The sequence below is a fragment of the Procambarus clarkii genome, chromosome 6, assembly GCF_040958095.1.
Source record: "Procambarus clarkii isolate CNS0578487 chromosome 6, FALCON_Pclarkii_2.0, whole genome shotgun sequence".
In the NCBI taxonomy this organism is placed as follows: Eukaryota; Metazoa; Arthropoda; class Malacostraca; order Decapoda; family Cambaridae; genus Procambarus; species Procambarus clarkii.
Window position 1 is genome coordinate 6,633,879 of NC_091155.1, and position 19,822 is coordinate 6,653,700.

General features: G+C 42.5%; 1 long non-coding RNA gene across 1 annotated transcript; it reads right to left on the bottom strand.

The window, feature by feature from the left end:
• Positions 1-8,508: 8,508 nt before the first annotated feature.
• LOC123755889 (uncharacterized) lies at positions 8,509-9,997 on the bottom strand. Its single transcript, XR_011223710.1, has 3 exons — positions 9,229-9,997; positions 8,962-9,090; positions 8,509-8,581 (listed from the first exon to the last, which is right to left on the bottom strand). It is a non-coding gene; the product is annotated as an uncharacterized lncRNA (long non-coding RNA).
• Between the last annotated feature and the right edge of the window lie 9,825 nt (positions 9,998-19,822).

Here is a 19,822-nt window from a genome sequence, read left to right on the forward strand (position 1 = left end):
GGAACACAAATGCGAACAAGCCTGAATGGTCCCCAGGACAATATGCAACTGAAAACTCACACCCCAGAAGTGACTCGAACCCATACTCCCAGGAGCCACGCAACTGGTATGTACAAGATGCCTTAATCCACTTGACCATCACGACCGGACATAATGAGGTGATAGCCGAGGCTATTTGAACCACCCCACCGCCGGCACTCGGATAGTAATCTTGGGCATAGCATTTTACCAAATCACCTCATTCTTTGGGGCACACGTGAGGAACACAAATGCGAACAAGCCTGAATGGTCCCCAGGACAATATGCAACTGAAAACTCACACCCCAGAAGTGACTCGAACCCATACTCCCAGGAGCCACGCAACTGGTATGTACAAGACGCCTTAATCCACTTGACCATCACGACCGGACATAATGAGGTGATAGCCGAGGCTATTTGAACCACCCCACCGCCGGCACTCGGATAGTAATCTTGGGCATAGCATTTTACCAAATCACCTCATTCTTTGGGGCACACGTGAGGAACACAAATGCGAACAAGCCTGAATGGTCCCCAGGACAATATGCAACTGAAAACTCACACCCCAGAAGTGACTCGAACCCATACTCCCAGGAGCCACGCAACTGGTATGTACAAGACGCCTTAATCCACTTGACCATCACGACCGGACATAATGAGGTGATAGCCGAGGCTATTTGAACCACCCCACCGCCGGCACTCGGATAGTAATCTTGGGCATAGCATTTTACCAAATCACCTCATTCTTTGGGGCACACGTGAGGAACACAAATGCGAACAAGCCTGAATGGTCCCCAGGACAATATGCAACTGAAAACTCACACCCCAGAAGTGACTCGAACCCATACTCCCAGGAGCCACGCAACTGGTATGTACAAGACGCCTTAATCCACTTGACCATCACGACCGGACATAATGAGGTGATAGCCGAGGCTATTTGAACCACCCCACCGCCGGCACTCGGATAGTAATCTTGGGCATAGCATTTTACCAAATCACCTCATTCTTTGGGGCACACGTGAGGAACACAAATGCGAACAAGCCTGAATGGTCCCCAGGACAATATGCAACTGAAAACTCACACCCCTTAAGTGACTCGAACCCATACTCCCAGGAGCCACGCAACTGGTATGTACAAGACGCCTTAATCCACTTGACCATCACGACCGGACATAATGAGGTGATAGCCGAGGCTATTTGAACCACCCCACCGCCGGCACTCGGATAGTAATCTTGGGCATAGCATTTTACCAAATCACCTCATTCTTTGGGGCACACGTGAGGAACACAAATGCGAACAAGCCTGAATGGTCCCCAGGACAATATGCAACTGAAAACTCACACCCCAGAAGTGACTCGAACCCATACTCCCAGGAGCCACGCAACTGGTATGTACAAGACGCCTTAATCCACTTGACCATCACGACCGGACATAATGAGGTGATAGCCGAGGCTATTTGAACCACCCCACCGCCGGCACTCGGATAGTAATCTTGGGCATAGCATTTTACCAAATCACCTCATTCTTTGGGGCACACGTGAGGAACACAAATGCGAACAAGCCTGAATGGTCCCCAGGACAATATGCAACTGAAAACTCACACCCCTTAAGTGACTCGAACCCATACTCCCAGGAGCCACGCAACTGGTATGTACAAGACGCCTTAATCCACTTGACCATCACGACCGGACATAATGAGGTGATAGCCGAGGTTATTTGAACCACCCCACCGCCGGCACTCGGATAGTAATCTTGGGCATAGCATTTTACCAAATCACCTCATTCTTTGGGGCACACGTGAGGAACACAAATGCGAACAAGCCTGAATGGTCCCCAGGACAATATGCAACTGAAAACTCACACCCCAGAAGTGACTCGAACCCATACTCCCAGGAGCCACGCAACTGGTATGTACAAGACGCCTTAATCCACTTGACCATCACGACCGGACATAATGAGGTGATAGCCGAGGCTATTTGAACCACCCCACCGCCGGCACTCGGATAGTAATCTTGGGCATAGCATTTTACCAAATCACCTCATTCTTTGGGGCACACGTGAGGAACACAAATGCGAACAAGCCTGAATGGTCCCCAGGACAATATGCAACTGAAAACTCACACCCCAGAAGTGACTCGAACCCATACTCCCAGGAGCCACGCAACTGGTATGTACAAGACGCCTTAATCCACTTGACCATCACGACCGGACATAATGAGGTGATAGCCGAGGCTATTTGAACCACCCCACCGCCGGCACTCGGATAGTAATCTTGGGCATAGCATTTTACCAAATCACCTCATTCTTTGGGGCACACGTGAGGAACACAAATGCGAACAAGCCTGAATGGTCCCCAGGACAATATGCAACTGAAAACTCACACCCCAGAAGTGACTCGAACCCATACTCCCAGGAGCCACGCAACTGGTATGTACAAGACGCCTTAATCCACTTGACCATCACGACCGGACATAATGAGGTGATAGCCGAGGCTATTTGAACCACCCCACCGCCGGCACTCGGATAGTAATCTTGGGCATAGCATTTTACCAAATCACCTCATTCTTTGGGGCACACGTGAGGAACACAAATGCGAACAAGCCTGAATGGTCCCCAGGACAATATGCAACTGAAAACTCACACCCCAGAAGTGACTCGAACCCATACTCCCAGGAGCCACGCAACTGGTATGTACAAGACGCCTTAATCCACTTGACCATCACGACCGGACATAATGAGGTGATAGCCGAGGCTATTTGAACCACCCCACCGCCGGCACTCGGATAGTAATCTTGGGCATAGCATTTTACCAAATCACCTCATTCTTTGGGGCGCACGTGAGGAACACAAATGCGAACAAGCCTGAATGGTCCCCAGGACAATATGCAACTGAAAACTCACACCCCAGAAGTGACTCGAACCCATACTCCCAGGAGCCACGCAACTGGTATGTACAAGACGCCTTAATCCACTTGACCATCACGACCGGACATAATGAGGTGATAGCCGAGGCTATTTGAACCACCCCACCGCCGGCACTCGGATAGTAATCTTGGGCATAGCATTTTACCAAATCACCTCATTCTTTGGGGCACACGTGAGGAACACAAATGCGAACAAGCCTGAATGGTCCCCAGGACAATATGCAACTGAAAACTCACACCCCAGAAGTGACTCGAACCCATACTCCCAGGAGCCACGCAACTGGTATGTACAAGACGCCTTAATCCACTTGACCATCACGACCGGACATAATGAGGTGATAGCCGAGGCTATTTGAACCACCCCACCGCCGGCACTCGGATAGTAATCTTGGGCATAGCATTTTACCAAATCACCTCATTCTTTGGGGCACACGTGAGGAACACAAATGCGAACAAGCCTGAATGGTCCCCAGGACAATATGCAACTGAAAACTCACACCCCTTAAGTGACTCGAACCCATACTCCCAGGAGCCACGCAACTGGTATGTACAAGACGCCTTAATCCACTTGACCATCACGACCGGACATAATGAGGTGATAGCCGAGGCTATTTGAACCACCCCACCGCCGGCACTCGGATAGTAATCTTGGGCATAGCATTTTACCAAATCACCTCATTCTTTGGGGCACACGTGAGGAACACAAATGCGAACAAGCCTGAATGGTCCCCAGGACAATATGCAACTGAAAACTCACACCCCAGAAGTGACTCGAACCCATACTCCCAGGAGCCACGCAACTGGTATGTACAAGATGCCTTAATCCACTTGACCATCACGACCGGACATAATGAGGTGATAGCCGAGGCTATTTGAACCACCCCACCGCCGGCACTCGGATAGTAATCTTGGGCATAGCATTTTACCAAATCACCTCATTCTTTGGGGCACACGTGAGGAACACAAATGCGAACAAGCCTGAATGGTCCCCAGGACAATATGCAACTGAAAACTCACACCCCAGAAGTGACTCGAACCCATACTCCCAGGAGCCACGCAACTGGTATGTACAAGACGCCTTAATCCACTTGACCATCACGACCGGACATAATGAGGTGATAGCCGAGGCTATTTGAACCACCCCACCGCCGGCACTCGGATAGTAATCTTGGGCATAGCATTTTACCAAATCACCTCATTCTTTGGGGCACACGTGAGGAACACAAATGCGAACAAGCCTGAATGGTCCCCAGGACAATATGCAACTGAAAACTCACACCCCAGAAGTGACTCGAACCCATACTCCCAGGAGCCACGCAACTGGTATGTACAAGACGCCTTAATCCACTTGACCATCACGACCGGACATAATGAGGTGATAGCCGAGGCTATTTGAACCACCCCACCGCCGGCACTCGGATAGTAATCTTGGGCATAGCATTTTACCAAATCACCTCATTCTTTGGGGCACACGTGAGGAACACAAATGCGAACAAGCCTGAATGGTCCCCAGGACAATATGCAACTGAAAACTCACACCCCAGAAGTGACTCGAACCCATACTCCCAGGAGCCACGCAACTGGTATGTACAAGACGCCTTAATCCACTTGACCATCACGACCGGACATAATGAGGTGATAGCCGAGGCTATTTGAACCACCCCACCGCCGGCACTCGGATAGTAATCTTGGGCATAGCATTTTACCAAATCACCTCATTCTTTGGGGCACACGTGAGGAACACAAATGCGAACAAGCCTGAATGGTCCCCAGGACAATATGCAACTGAAAACTCACACCCCAGAAGTGACTCGAACCCATACTCCCAGGAGCCACGCAACTGGTATGTACAAGACGCCTTAATCCACTTGACCATCACGACCGGACATAATGAGGTGATAGCCGAGGCTATTTGAACCACCCCACCGCCGGCACTCGGATAGTAATCTTGGGCATAGCATTTTACCAAATCACCTCATTCTTTGGGGCACACGTGAGGAACACAAATGCGAACAAGCCTGAATGGTCCCCAGGACAATATGCAACTGAAAACTCACACCCCAGAAGTGACTCGAACCCATACTCCCAGGAGCCACGCAACTGGTATGTACAAGACGCCTTAATCCACTTGACCATCACGACCGGACATAATGAGGTGATAGCCGAGGCTATTTGAACCACCCCACCGCCGGCACTCGGATAGTAATCTTGGGCATAGCATTTTACCAAATCACCTCATTCTTTGGGGCACACGTGAGGAACACAAATGCGAACAAGCCTGAATGGTCCCCAGGACAATATGCAACTGAAAACTCACACCCCTTAAGTGACTCGAACCCATACTCCCAGGAGCCACGCAACTGGTATGTACAAGACGCCTTAATCCACTTGACCATCACGACCGGACATAATGAGGTGATAGCCGAGGCTATTTGAACCACCCCACCGCCGGCACTCGGATAGTAATCTTGGGCATAGCATTTTACCAAATCACCTCATTCTTTGGGGCACACGTGAGGAACACAAATGCGAACAAGCCTGAATGGTCCCCAGGACAATATGCAACTGAAAACTCACACCCCAGAAGTGACTCGAACCCATACTCCCAGGAGCCACGCAACTGGTATGTACAAGACGCCTTAATCCACTTGACCATCACGACCGGACATAATGAGGTGATAGCCGAGGCTATTTGAACCACCCCACCGCCGGCACTCGGATAGTAATCTTGGGCATAGCATTTTACCAAATCACCTCATTCTTTGGGGCACACGTGAGGAACACAAATGCGAACAAGCCTGAATGGTCCCCAGGACAATATGCAACTGAAAACTCACACCCCTTAAGTGACTCGAACCCATACTCCCAGGAGCCACGCAACTGGTATGTACAAGACGCCTTAATCCACTTGACCATCACGACCGGACATAATGAGGTGATAGCCGAGGTTATTTGAACCACCCCACCGCCGGCACTCGGATAGTAATCTTGGGCATAGCATTTTACCAAATCACCTCATTCTTTGGGGCACACGTGAGGAACACAAATGCGAACAAGCCTGAATGGTCCCCAGGACAATATGCAACTGAAAACTCACACCCCAGAAGTGACTCGAACCCATACTCCCAGGAGCCACGCAACTGGTATGTACAAGACGCCTTAATCCACTTGACCATCACGACCGGACATAATGAGGTGATAGCCGAGGCTATTTGAACCACCCCACCGCCGGCACTCGGATAGTAATCTTGGGCATAGCATTTTACCAAATCACCTCATTCTTTGGGGCACACGTGAGGAACACAAATGCGAACAAGCCTGAATGGTCCCCAGGACAATATGCAACTGAAAACTCACACCCCAGAAGTGACTCGAACCCATACTCCCAGGAGCCACGCAACTGGTATGTACAAGACGCCTTAATCCACTTGACCATCACGACCGGACATAATGAGGTGATAGCCGAGGCTATTTGAACCACCCCACCGCCGGCACTCGGATAGTAATCTTGGGCATAGCATTTTACCAAATCACCTCATTCTTTGGGGCACACGTGAGGAACACAAATGCGAACAAGCCTGAATGGTCCCCAGGACAATATGCAACTGAAAACTCACACCCCAGAAGTGACTCGAACCCATACTCCCAGGAGCCACGCAACTGGTATGTACAAGACGCCTTAATCCACTTGACCATCACGACCGGACATAATGAGGTGATAGCCGAGGCTATTTGAACCACCCCACCGCCGGCACTCGGATAGTAATCTTGGGCATAGCATTTTACCAAATCACCTCATTCTTTGGGGCACATGTGAGGAACACAAATGCGAACAAGCCTGAATGGTCCCCAGGACAATATGCAACTGAAAACTCACACCCCAGAAGTGACTCGAACCCATACTCCCAGGAGCCACGCAACTGGTATGTACAAGACGCCTTAATCCACTTGACCATCACGACCGGACATAATGAGGTGATAGCCGAGGCTATTTGAACCACCCCACCGCCGGCACTCGGATAGTAATCTTGGGCATAGCATTTTACCAAATCACCTCATTCTTTGGGGCACACGTGAGGAACACAAATGCGAACAAGCCTGAATGGTCCCCAGGACAATATGCAACTGAAAACTCACACCCCAGAAGTGACTCGAACCCATACTCCCAGGAGCCACGCAACTGGTATGTACAAGACGCCTTAATCCACTTGACCATCACGACCGGACATAATGAGGTGATAGCCGAGGCTATTTGAACCACCCCACCGCCGGCACTCGGATAGTAATCTTGGGCATAGCATTTTACCAAATCACCTCATTCTTTGGGGCACACGTGAGGAACACAAATGCGAACAAGCCTGAATGGTCCCCAGGACAATATGCAACTGAAAACTCACACCCCAGAAGTGACTCGAACCCATACTCCCAGGAGCCACGCAACTGGTATGTACAAGACGCCTTAATCCACTTGACCATCACGACCGGACATAATGAGGTGATAGCCGAGGCTATTTGAACCACCCCACCGCCGGCACTCGGATAGTTGCGTGGCAGTTGCGTGGCTCCTGGGAGTATGGGTTCGAGTCACTTCTGGGGTGTGAGTTTTCAGTTGCATATTGTCCTGGGGACCATTCAGGCTTGTTCGCATTTGTGTTCCTCACGTGTGCCCCAAAGAATGAGGTGATTTGGTAAAATGCTATGCCCAAGATTACTATCCGAGTGCCGGCGGTGGGGTGGTTCAAATAGCCTCGGCTATCACCTCATTATGTCCGGTCGTGATGGTCAAGTGGATTAAGGCGTCTTGTACATACCAGTTGCGTGGCTCCTGGGAGTATGGGTTCGAGTCACTTCTGGGGTGTGAGTTTTCAGTTGCATATTGTCCTGGGGACCATTCAGGCTTGTTAGCATTTGTGTTCCTCACGTGTGCCCCAAAGAATGAGGTGATTTGGTAAAATGCTATGCCCAAGATTACTATCCGAGTGCCGGCGGTGGGGTGGTTCAAATAGCCTCGGCTATCACCTCATTATGTCCGGTCGTGATGGTCAAGTGGATTAAGGCGTCTTGTACATACCAGTTGCGTGGCTCCTGGGAGTATGGGTTCGAGTCACTTCTGGGGTGTGAGTTTTCAGTTGCATATTGTCCTGGGGACCATTCAGGCTTGTTCGCATATATATATATATATATATATATATATATATATATATATATATATATAATATGTATATATATATATATATATATAATATGTATATATATATATATATATATATATATATATATATATATATATATATATATATATATATATATATATATATATATATATATATATATGCGGAAAATCCACAGAGAAATATGAAATGAGGTGAACGTTTCGGCTTTGTTAAAGCCTTTGTCAACACCAGACTGACTAAGAAGGGAGAAGGGGGAGGATATATAGACCGACACCTGACCAACCCATCCCTAGGGTTGGTCAGGTGTAATTAACCAAAAACAGGTATAGCTTAGCTTAGAATGGTCAAAGAGGATTAAGGGGGCGATAGTTAGGGTTCATAAAAGTTGTTCTAGTGCAATGAAAATTTATTGACGTGTTACACGTGAAGAGGGCTGCAAGTGGTCCAAGTTTCAGCATCGCAGCCTAAATAGAGAGGGAGAAAAAAAAAAAAAACTTTTTTTAACCATTTTTTTACATGTTTTAAAGTTGATATAACAAATACAAATATCAACTGATATTATTTCTATGATACTCAGCTATCACAATACTATATAATAAAGGTTGTCTAGTGGCATTATTATCCCAAACCTATTTAGTGCAATAATACAAATTTTCAAAGTTCACCCAAAAAATTATGCAACAAAATGATGTTTATAAATATATATAAAATCAATAAATGATCTTAGGGGAAATATTTAACTTGAGTTTTTAGAGGCACAGACTCTACATATAATGTGCAAGTTCCATGTAAATTGAATAATAAATAAAAAAGTTATTCAACCATATAGTTGCAAATTAGTTACCTGTAAAAAATGAAGGTCAAAGTTCAGCCACCTTTGGCTGAGGTTGATGAACTACCAATTTCAATCAAAATTACCACCCTTGTAGATTGGCATTCCTTCAGTAAGGTGTGTAAGTTCCATGAAGATCGCCTGATAAAAAAAAAAAAAAAAATTATTAAAAAAAAAAATAAAAAAAAAAATAAAAAAAAATAAAAAAAAAGACAGCAGCTTTATATTTACAATTATTTATGATATAGTATCAAGATATAAAACATAATACATACTAACCTAATATAATTGGTCTGAAATATGCAACATCTTGCAACATCAAGAGGGAGAACGTCTTGAGTTGCAGGTCTAAGATCTTGAGTGGCAGGTGCCGCAGGTGGTGTGGCAGGTGCCGCAGGTGGTGTGGCAGGTGCAGCAGGAGGTGTGGCAGGTGCCACAGAGGTGTGGCAGGTGCCACAGGAGGTGTGGGTGCCTGGGTGTGAGGCGAGGTAGTGTGTTGTGGGGGCGGGAGGCTGCCCTCTCTCTTCACTCAAGGGAACTCTTGTTTTGCCTCAGTGTGGCCTTACGCTCCTTCTTTACTTGGCTAACGCGTAGAGCTCTTGCCTTTAGAGCTTTCTTCTTGTCCGATACTATATCCATTGTGCAGTATATGCAAGAAAATACGATCTGTGCGAGCGCGTCAGGCATGCGACCGCCGGCACAGACACTGAGAGGGTGACTAAGCCAGAGTAATCGGATTATAGCCCCTCCCTCTCACAGAAGACAGTTGCCAGCGAGTGTGTTTATAATTTGTATATGCATAACAAGATATTCTCCACTCTATTGCGAAATACTAGACGCTTACAACGTATGACGCATCACCCTACGGCGCACCCGAGCCGCGAGGACCAGATTTCGGGCAATTGCGGCTGGAAAATTTGCTCTAATTACGTTATTTATTATCATAACATTAAACGGTTTGCACCACGGTGTTGCCAGAACGTTGTAGTATTTTTATAAATTTTTCGTGTTTGGCCGAATTTTTTCGGCCAAACAATTATAACGCCACCTTAAGCGGTCAGAGAATAAGGATGAAAGATTAAAGAAAAGCCTCATGAACACACAATATATGAATATACAATTATAATGAGACATTGTAAGCCTCTCTATCAGAGTTGTTTCTTAAACTGTTGTGCAATATTATAACCTAAAAATGGATAAAGTTTGTACATTCCAGTACTAACATTAAGAAGATTTGGACACTGACTGATTAGAGCAGACTCAATCAAATTCCGTTCCACGAAATCCCCACAATTGGTAATGCTTTTTGCCCCATTCCAGTTAATATTGTGATCGCATAAACTCGTATGTAGATACAATGCATTAGACGTTTGGGCAGTTCTAATACTATAGGCATGTTGTGACAACCGCAATTGTAAGGACTTTCCTGTTTGTCCAAGGTACACAGAATCACAATCATTGCAGGGAATCGAATACACACAACCTGCTGTATCAGGGGAGTTTTTTATTAAATTGGATTTGATCGTACTATTAGTGAACACCAAATTTATATTAAGTTTCTTAAAAATCAGAGACAATTTTTCAATCATTTTAATTGAATTTTTTCAATTTGATTGATTCTGCTTTGATTTGATTCAATTTGATTGATCGGAATTTGATTGAGTCTGCTCTAATCAGTCAGTGTCCAAATCTTCTTAATGTTAGTACTGGAATGTACAAACTTGATCCATTTTTAAGTTATAATATTGCACAACAGTTTAAGAAACAACTCTGATAGAGAGGCTTACAATGTCTCATTATAATTGTATATTCATATATTGTGTGTTCATGAGGCTTTTCTTTAATCTTTCATCCTTATTCTCTGACCGCTTAATCCTCTTTGACCATTCTAAGCTAAGCTATACCTGTTTTTGGTTAATTACACCTGACCAACCCTAGGGATGGGTTGGTCAGGTGTCGGCCTATATATCCTCCCCCTTCTCCCTTCTCCTTAGTCAGTCTGGTGTTGACAAAGGCTTTAACAAAGCCGAAACGTTCACCTCATTTCATATTTCTCTGTGGATTTTCCGCATAAAATGATCAGTGTTTTGTGATCGTCAATTGCATATATATATATATATATATATATATAATATGTATATATATATAATATGTTTATATATATATATATATATATATATATATATATATATATATATATATATATATATATATATATATATATATATATATATATATGTCTTTTTTTCTTATGAAATGATAAAGCTATCCATTTCATTATGTATGAGGTCACTTTTTTTATTGGAGTTAAAATTAACGTAGTTATATGACCGAACCTAACCAACCCTACCTAACCTAACCTAACCTATTTTTATAGGTTAGGTTACGTTAAGTTGCCGAAAAATATAGGTTAGGTTAGGTTAGGTAGTCGAAAAACAATTAATTCATGAAAACTTGGCTTATTAGGCAAATATATATATGTCGTACCTAGTAGCCAGAACGCACTTCTCAGCCTACTATGCAAGGCCCGATTTGCCTAATAAGCCAAGTTTTCATGAATTAATTCTTTTTAGACTACCTAACCTACCTAACCTAACCTAACCTAACTTTTTCGGCTACCTAACCTAACCTAACCTATAAAGATAGGTTAGGTTAGGTTAGGTAGGGTTGGTTAGGTTTGGTCATATATCTACGTTAATTTTAACTCCAATAAAAAAAAATTGACCTCATACATAATGAAATAAGTAGCTTTATCATTTCATAAGAAAAAAATTAGAGAAAATATATTAATTCAGGAAAACTTGGCTTATTAGGCAAATCAGGCCTTGCATAGTAGGCAGAAAAGTGCGTTCTGGCTACTAGGTACGACATATATATATATATGTCGTACCTAGTAGCCAGAACGCACTTCTCAACCTACTATGCAAGGCCCGATTTGCCTAATAAGCCAAGTTTTCATGAATTAATATATTTTCTCTAATTTTTTTCTTATGAAATGATAAAGCTATCCATTTCATTATGTATGAGGTCACTTTTTTATTGGAGTTAAAATTAACGTAGTTATATGACCGAACCTAACCAACCCTACCTAACCTAACCTAACCTATTTTTATAGGTTAGGTTACGTTAAGTAGCCGAAAAATATAGGTTAGGTTAGGTTAGGTAGTCGAAAAACAATTAATTCATGAAAACTTGGCTTATTAGGCAAATCGGGCCTTGCATAGTAGGCTGAGAAGTGCGTTCTGGCTACTAGGTACGATATATATATATATATATATATATATATATATATATATATATATATATATATATATATATATATATATATATATATATATATATATATATATATATATATATATATATATATATATATATATATATATATATATTTATATGAATGAAAACTCACACCCCAGAAGTGACTCGAACCCATACTCCCAGAAGCAACGCAACTGGTAACTACAGGGCGCCTTAATCCGCTTGACCATCACGGCCGTCAAAAGGAAGTGATAGCCGAGGCTATTTGAGCCACTTCCCCGACGGCAACTCGGATGGTAATCTTGGGCATAGCATTTCACCAAATCACCTCATTCTTTGGGGCACACGTGAGGAACACAAATGCGAACAAGCCTGAATGGTCCCCAGGACTATATGCGAATGAAAACTCACACCCCAGAAGTGACTCGAACCCATACTCCCAGAAGCAACGCAACTGGTAACTACAGGGCGCCTTAATCCGCTTGACCATCACGGCCGTCAAAAGGAAGTGATAGCCGAGGCTATTTGAGCCACTTCCCCGACGGCAACTCGGATGGTAATCTTGGGCATAGCATTTCACCAAATCACCTCATTCTTTGGGGCACACGTGAGGAACACAAATGCGAACAAGCCTGAATGGTCCCCAGGACTATATGCGAATGAAAACTCACACCCCAGAAGTGACTCGAACCCATACTCCCAGAAGCAACGCAACTGGTAACTACAGGGCGCCTTAATCCGCTTGACCATCACGGCCGTCAAAAGCAAGTGATAGCCGAGGCTATTTGAGCCACTTCCCCGACGGCAACTCGGATGGTAATCTTGGGCATAGCATTTCACCAAATCACCTCATTCTTTGGGGCACACGTGAGGAACACAAATGCGAACAAGCCTGAATGGTCCCCAGGACTATATGCGAATGAAAACTCACACCCCAGAAGTGACTCGAACCCATACTCCCAGAAGCAACGCAACTGGTAACTACAGGGCGCCTTAATCCGCTTGACCATCACGGCCGTCAAAAGGAAGTGATAGCCGAGGCTATTTGAGCCACTTCCCCGACGGCAACTCGGATGGTAATCTTGGGCATAGCATTTCACCAAATCACCTCATTCTTTGGGGCACACGTGAGGAACACAAATGCGAACAAGCCTGAATGGTCCCCAGGACTATATGCGAATGAAAACTCACACCCCAGAAGTGACTCGAACCCATACTCCCAGAAGCAACGCAACTGGTAACTACAGGGCGCCTTAATCCGCTTGACCATCACGGCCGTCAAAAGGAAGTGATAGCCGAGGCTATTTGAGCCACTTCCCCGACGGCAACTCGGATGGTAATCTTGGGCATAGCATTTCACCAAATCACCTCATTCTTTGGGGCACACGTGAGGAACACAAATGCGAACAAGCCTGAATGGTCCCCAGGACTATATGCGAATGAAAACTCACACCCCAGAAGTGACTCGAACCCATACTCCCAGAAGCAACGCAACTGGTAAACACAGGGCGCCTTAATCCGCTTGACCATCACGGCCGTCAAAAGGAAGTGATAGCCGAGGCTATTTGAGCCACTGAGTTTTCATTCGCATATAGTCCTGGGGACCATTCAGGCTTGTTCGCATTTGTGTTCCTCACGTGTGCCCCAAAGAATGAGGTGATTTGGTGAAATGCTATGCCCAAGATTACCATCAGAGTTGCCGTCGGGGAAGTGGCTCAAATAGCCTCGGCTATCACTTCCTTTTGACGGCCGTGATGGTCAAGCGGATTAAGGCGCCCTGTAGTTACCAGTTGCGTTGCTTCTGGGAGTATGGGTTCGAGTCACTTCTGGGGTGTGAGTTTTCATTCGCATATAGTCCTGGGGACCATTCAGGCTTGTTCGCATTTGTGTTCCTCACGTGTGCCCCAAAGAATGAGGTGATTTGGTGAAATGCTATGCCCAAGATTACCATCCGAGTTGCCGTCGGGGAAGTGGCTCAAATAGCCTCGGCTATCACTTCCTTTTGACGGCCGTGATGGTCAAGCGGATTAAGGCGCCCTGTAGTTACCAGTTGCGTTGCTTCTGGGAGTATGGGTTCGAGTCACTTCTGGGGTGTGAGTTTTCATTCGCATATAGTCCTGGGGACCATTCAGGCTTGTTCGCATTTGTGTTCCTCACGTGTGCCCCAAAGAATGAGGTGATTTGGTGAAATGCTATGCCCAAGATTACCATCCGAGTTGCCGTCGGGGAAGTGGCTCAAATAGCCTCGGCTATCACCTCCTTTTGACGGCCGTGATGGTCAAGCGGATTAAGGCGCCCTGTAGTTACCAGTTGCGTTGCTTCTGGGAGTATGGGTTCGAGTCACTTCTGGGGTGTGAGTTTTCATTCGCATATAGTCCTGGGGACCATTCAGGCTTGTTCGCATATATATATATATATATATATATATATATATATATATATATATATATATATATATATATATATATATATATATATATATATATATATATATAAGGCACAACTCTCCTAAACACGAGAGTGAAGTATACAACTTTAGAACACTTTCCCACCAGGAGACTCGAACCCTAGCCAGCACAGAAGCCTTCCAGCAACTGGCATAACAGGTACGCCTTAACCCTCTCCACCACCTGCTCAGACCCCTAAAGAGATGGTAATTTCGGAGTATTTAAATACACCAAAGATCAACACCTCCCAAGAGCACTAGAGCAAGTGAGGGGTCATTTAGACGTTAATTTCATCAAGTCCCTGTTAATATGGGACTGGTTAATATGGTTAATATTAATTTAACAGGGACTTGATGAAATTAACGTCTAAATGACCCCTCACTTGCTCTAGTGCTCTTGGGAGGTGTTGATCTTTGGTGTATTTAAATACTCCGAAATTACCATCTCTTTAGGGGTCTGAGCAGGTGGTGGAGAGGGTTAAGGCGTACCTGTTATGCCAGTTGCTGGAAGGCTTCTGTGCTGGCTAGGGTTCGAGTCTCCTGGTGGGAAAGTGTTCGAAAGTTGTATACTTCACTCTCGTGTTTAGGAGAGTTGTGCCTTAAGCATAGACACTGTGTCTTCCCATATTAACAGGGACTTGATGAAATTAACGTCTAAATGACCCCTCACTTGCTCTAGTGCTCTTGGGAGGTGTTGATCTTTGGTGTATTTAAATACTCCGAAATTACCATCTCTTTAGGGGTCTGAGCAGGTGGTGGAGAGGGTTAAGGCGTACCTGTTATGCCAGTTGCTGGAAGGCTTCTGTGCTGGCTAGGGTTCGAGTCTCCTGGTGGGAAAGTGTTCTAAAGTTGTATACTTCACTCTCGTGTTTAGGAGAGTTGTGCCTTAAGCATAGACACTGTGTCTTCCCATATTAACAGGGACTTAATGAAATTAACGTCTAAATGCCCCTCACTTGCTCTAGTGCTCTTGGGAGGTGTTGATCTTTGGTGTATTTAAATACTACGAAATTACCATCTCTTTAGGGGTCTGAGCAGGTGGTGGAGAGGGTTAAGGCGTACCTGTTATGCCAGTTGCTGGAAGGCTTCTGTGCTGGCTAGGGTTCGAGTCTCCTGGTGGGAAAGTGTTCTAAAGTTGTATATATATATATATATATATATATATATATATATATATATATATATATATATATATATATATATATATATATATATATATATATATGTCGTACCTAGTAGCCAGAACGCACGTCTCATCCTACTATGCAGGGCCCGATTTGCCTAATAAGCCAAGTTTTCATGAATTTATTGTTTTTCGACTACCTAACTTAACCAAACCTAACTTTTTCGCCTACCTAACCTAACCTAGGCTATAAAGATAGGTTAGGTTAGGTAGGGTTGGTTAGGTTCGGTCATATATCTAAGTTAATTTTAACTCCAATAAAAAAATTGACCTCATACATAATGAAATTGGTAACTTTATCGTTTCAGAAGGAAAAAAATAGAGAAAATATATTAATTTAGGAAAACTTGGCTTATTAGGCAAATTGGGCCTTGCATAATAGGCTGAGAAGTGCGTTCTGGCTACTAGGTACGACATATATATATATGTCGTACCTAGTAGCCAGAACGCACTTCTCAGCCTACTATGCAAGGCCCGATTTGCCTAATAAGCCAAGTTTTCCTGAATTATTATATTTTCTCAAATTTTTTTCTTATGAAATGATAAAGCTTCCCATTTCATTATGTATGAGGTCAATTTTTTTGTATTGAAGTTAAAATTAACGTAGATATATGACCGAACCTAACCAACCCTACCTAACCTAACCTAACCTATCTATATAGGTTAGGTTAGGTTAGGTAGCCGAAAAAGTTTGGTTAGGTTAGGTTAGGTAGGTTAGGTAGTCGAAAAACAATTAATCCATGAAAACTTGGTTTATTAGGCAAATCTGGCCTTGCATTGTAGGCTGAGAAGTGCGTTCTGGCTACTAGGTACGACATATATATATATAAATATATATTTATATATATATATATATATATATATATATATATATATATATATATATATATATAAATATATATATATATATATATATATATATATATATATATATATATATATATATATATATATATATATATATATATATATATATATATATATATATATATATATATATATATGTCGTACCTAGTAGCCAGAACGCACTTCTCAACCTACTATGCAAGGCCCGATTTGCCTAATAAGTCAAGTTTTCATGAATTAATATATTTTCTTTAATTTTTTCTTATGAAATGATAAAGATACCCATTTCATAATGTATGAGGTCAATTTTTTTTTATTGGAGTTAAAATTAACGTAGATATATAACTGAACCTAACCAACCCTACCTAACCTAACCTATCTTTATAGGTTAGGTTAGGTTAGGTAGCCGAAAAAGTTAGGTTAGGTTAGGTAGTCGAAAAACAATTTATTCATGAAAACTTGGCTTATTAGGCAAATCGGGCCTTGCATAGTAGGCTGAGAAGTGCGTTCTGGCTGCATCATTATGGAGTCAGAGGACACTCCCTGCAATACCTCAAATCCTACCTTACTGACAGACTCCAATATGTTTCTGTGAATAATACAATTTCTCCCACCCTACCCATCAACATTGGTGTTCCTCAGGGCAGCATACTTGGCCCTCTCCTCTTTCTCATCTACATTAATAACCTTCCAAATGCCTCCCAACACCTCAAACCAATTCTATTTGCTGATGACACAACCTTCATTTACTCCAGTCCTGACCCCCTTGCTCTAAATGTCACAGTAAATACTGAGCTAAATAAAGTCCATCTTTGGCTAACTGCAAACAAACTCACCCTTAACATTGACAAAACTTTCTATATTCTGTTTGGCAATAAATTCTCAAATCAAATAAATCTCAATATAAACAATACCCAAATTTGTAACAAATTAGATGGCAAATTCCTTGGCATTCTCATTGACCACAAGCTGAATTTCCAGGGACACATTCTAAATATATAAAAAAAAGTTTCAAAAACTGTGGGCATTCTTTCTAAGATCAGATATTATGTACCACACCCTGCCCTGGTGACTCTCTATTACTCCCTTATCTATCCATATCTCAACTATGGTATTTGTGCTTGGGGCTCTACTACCCAAAATCACTTACGTCCTCTAATTACTCAACACAAAGCTGCTATTAGGACAATATCCAACTCTGGCCCCAGACATCACTCGGTACCCCTACTCAAATCTCTGAATATGTTAGACATTAAGTCACTGCACATTCTCTCATGTGTATTATACATATATAAAACGCTAAACTATAATGCCAATCCTGATCTCAAAAGCTTCATAGAAGGTTGTAACAGAACCCATGAGCACTACACCAGAAATAAATACAGTTTTGATATTCCTAGAGTACGACTTAATCAAACTAGAAATGCTCTACAAATCAAGGGGCCCAGAATGTGGAATGACCTTCCCAACCATGTTAAAGACTGTACCTCTCTCAACCAGTTTAAGATAAAAACGAAGCTATACCTAATAAATTCCCTGTAACCTCCCTTACCCTTCTATTGTCAACCAATGTCTGTTTTTTTTTTAAAGAGCGCTGTTTGTCGACATAATTGTATTTGTGGTGCTTTTTCAGCTATGTTTTCATTTCTTGTTTTCATTCTACTCTTTATGCTCAATTAGTATTAAGCTTGTCATTTAAGTTTTTCATGCCCGAAACACTTTGCGTAATAGTGGCTTTAGGCATTGTATGTACTAGCTCTACCTATAAGTCAACCAATCCTTGTAAAAATTTCTTGTATGTATGTACCTTACCTAAATAAACATTTATTTATTTATTTATTTATTTATTTAGGTTAGGTAAGGTTGGTTAGGTTCGGTCATATATCTACGTTAATTTTAACTCCAATAAAAAAAAAATTGACTTCATACATAATGAAATGGGTAGCTTTATCATTTCATAAGAAAAAAATTAGAGAAAATATATTAATTCAGGAAAACTTGGCTTATTTGGCAAATCGGGCCTTGCATAGTAGGCTGAGAAGTGCATTCTGGCTACTAGGTACGACATATATATATATATATATATATATATATATATATATATATATATATATATATATATATATATATATATATATATATATATATATGTCGTACCTAGTAGCCAGAACGCACTTTTATGCCTACTATGCAAGGCCCGATTTGCCTAATAAGCCAAGTTTTCCTGAATTAATTGTTTTTCGACAACCTAACCTACCTAACCTAACCTAACCTAACTTTTTCGGCTACCTCACCTAACCTAACCTCTAAAGATAGGTTAGGTTAGGTTAGGTAGGGTTGGTTAGGTTTGGTCATATATCTACGTTAATTTTAACTCCAATAAAAAAAAATTGACCTCATACATAATGAAATGGGTAGCTTTATCAGTTCATAAGAAAAAAAATAGAGAAAATATATTAATTCAGGAAAACTTGGCTTATTAGGCAAATCTGGCCTTGCATAGTAGGCTGACAAGTGCGTTCTGGCTACTAGGTACGACATATATATATATATATATATATATATATATATATATATATATATATATATATATATATATATATATATATATATATATATATATATATATATATATATATATATATGTCGTACCTAGTAGCCAGAACGCACTTCTCAGCCTACTATTCAAGGCCCGATTTGCCTAATAAGCCAAGTTTTCATGAATTAATATATTTACTATAATTTTTTTCTTATGAAATGATAAAGCTTCCCTTTTCACTATGTATGAGGTCAATTTTTTTTTATTGGAGTTAAAATTAACGTAGATATATGACCGAACCTAACCAACCCTACCTAACCTAACCTAACCTATATATATAGGTAAGGTTAGGTTAGGTAGCCAAAAAAAGCTAGGTTAGGTTAGGTTAGGTAAGTTAGGCAGACGAAAAAACATTAATTCATGAAAACTTGGCTTATTAGGCAAATCGGGCCTTGCATAGTAGGCTGAGAAGTGAGTTCTGGCTACTAGGTACGACATATATATATATATATATATATATATATATATATATGTCGTACCTAGTAGCCAGAACGCACTTCTCAGCCTACTATGCAAGGCCCAATTTGCCTAATAAGCC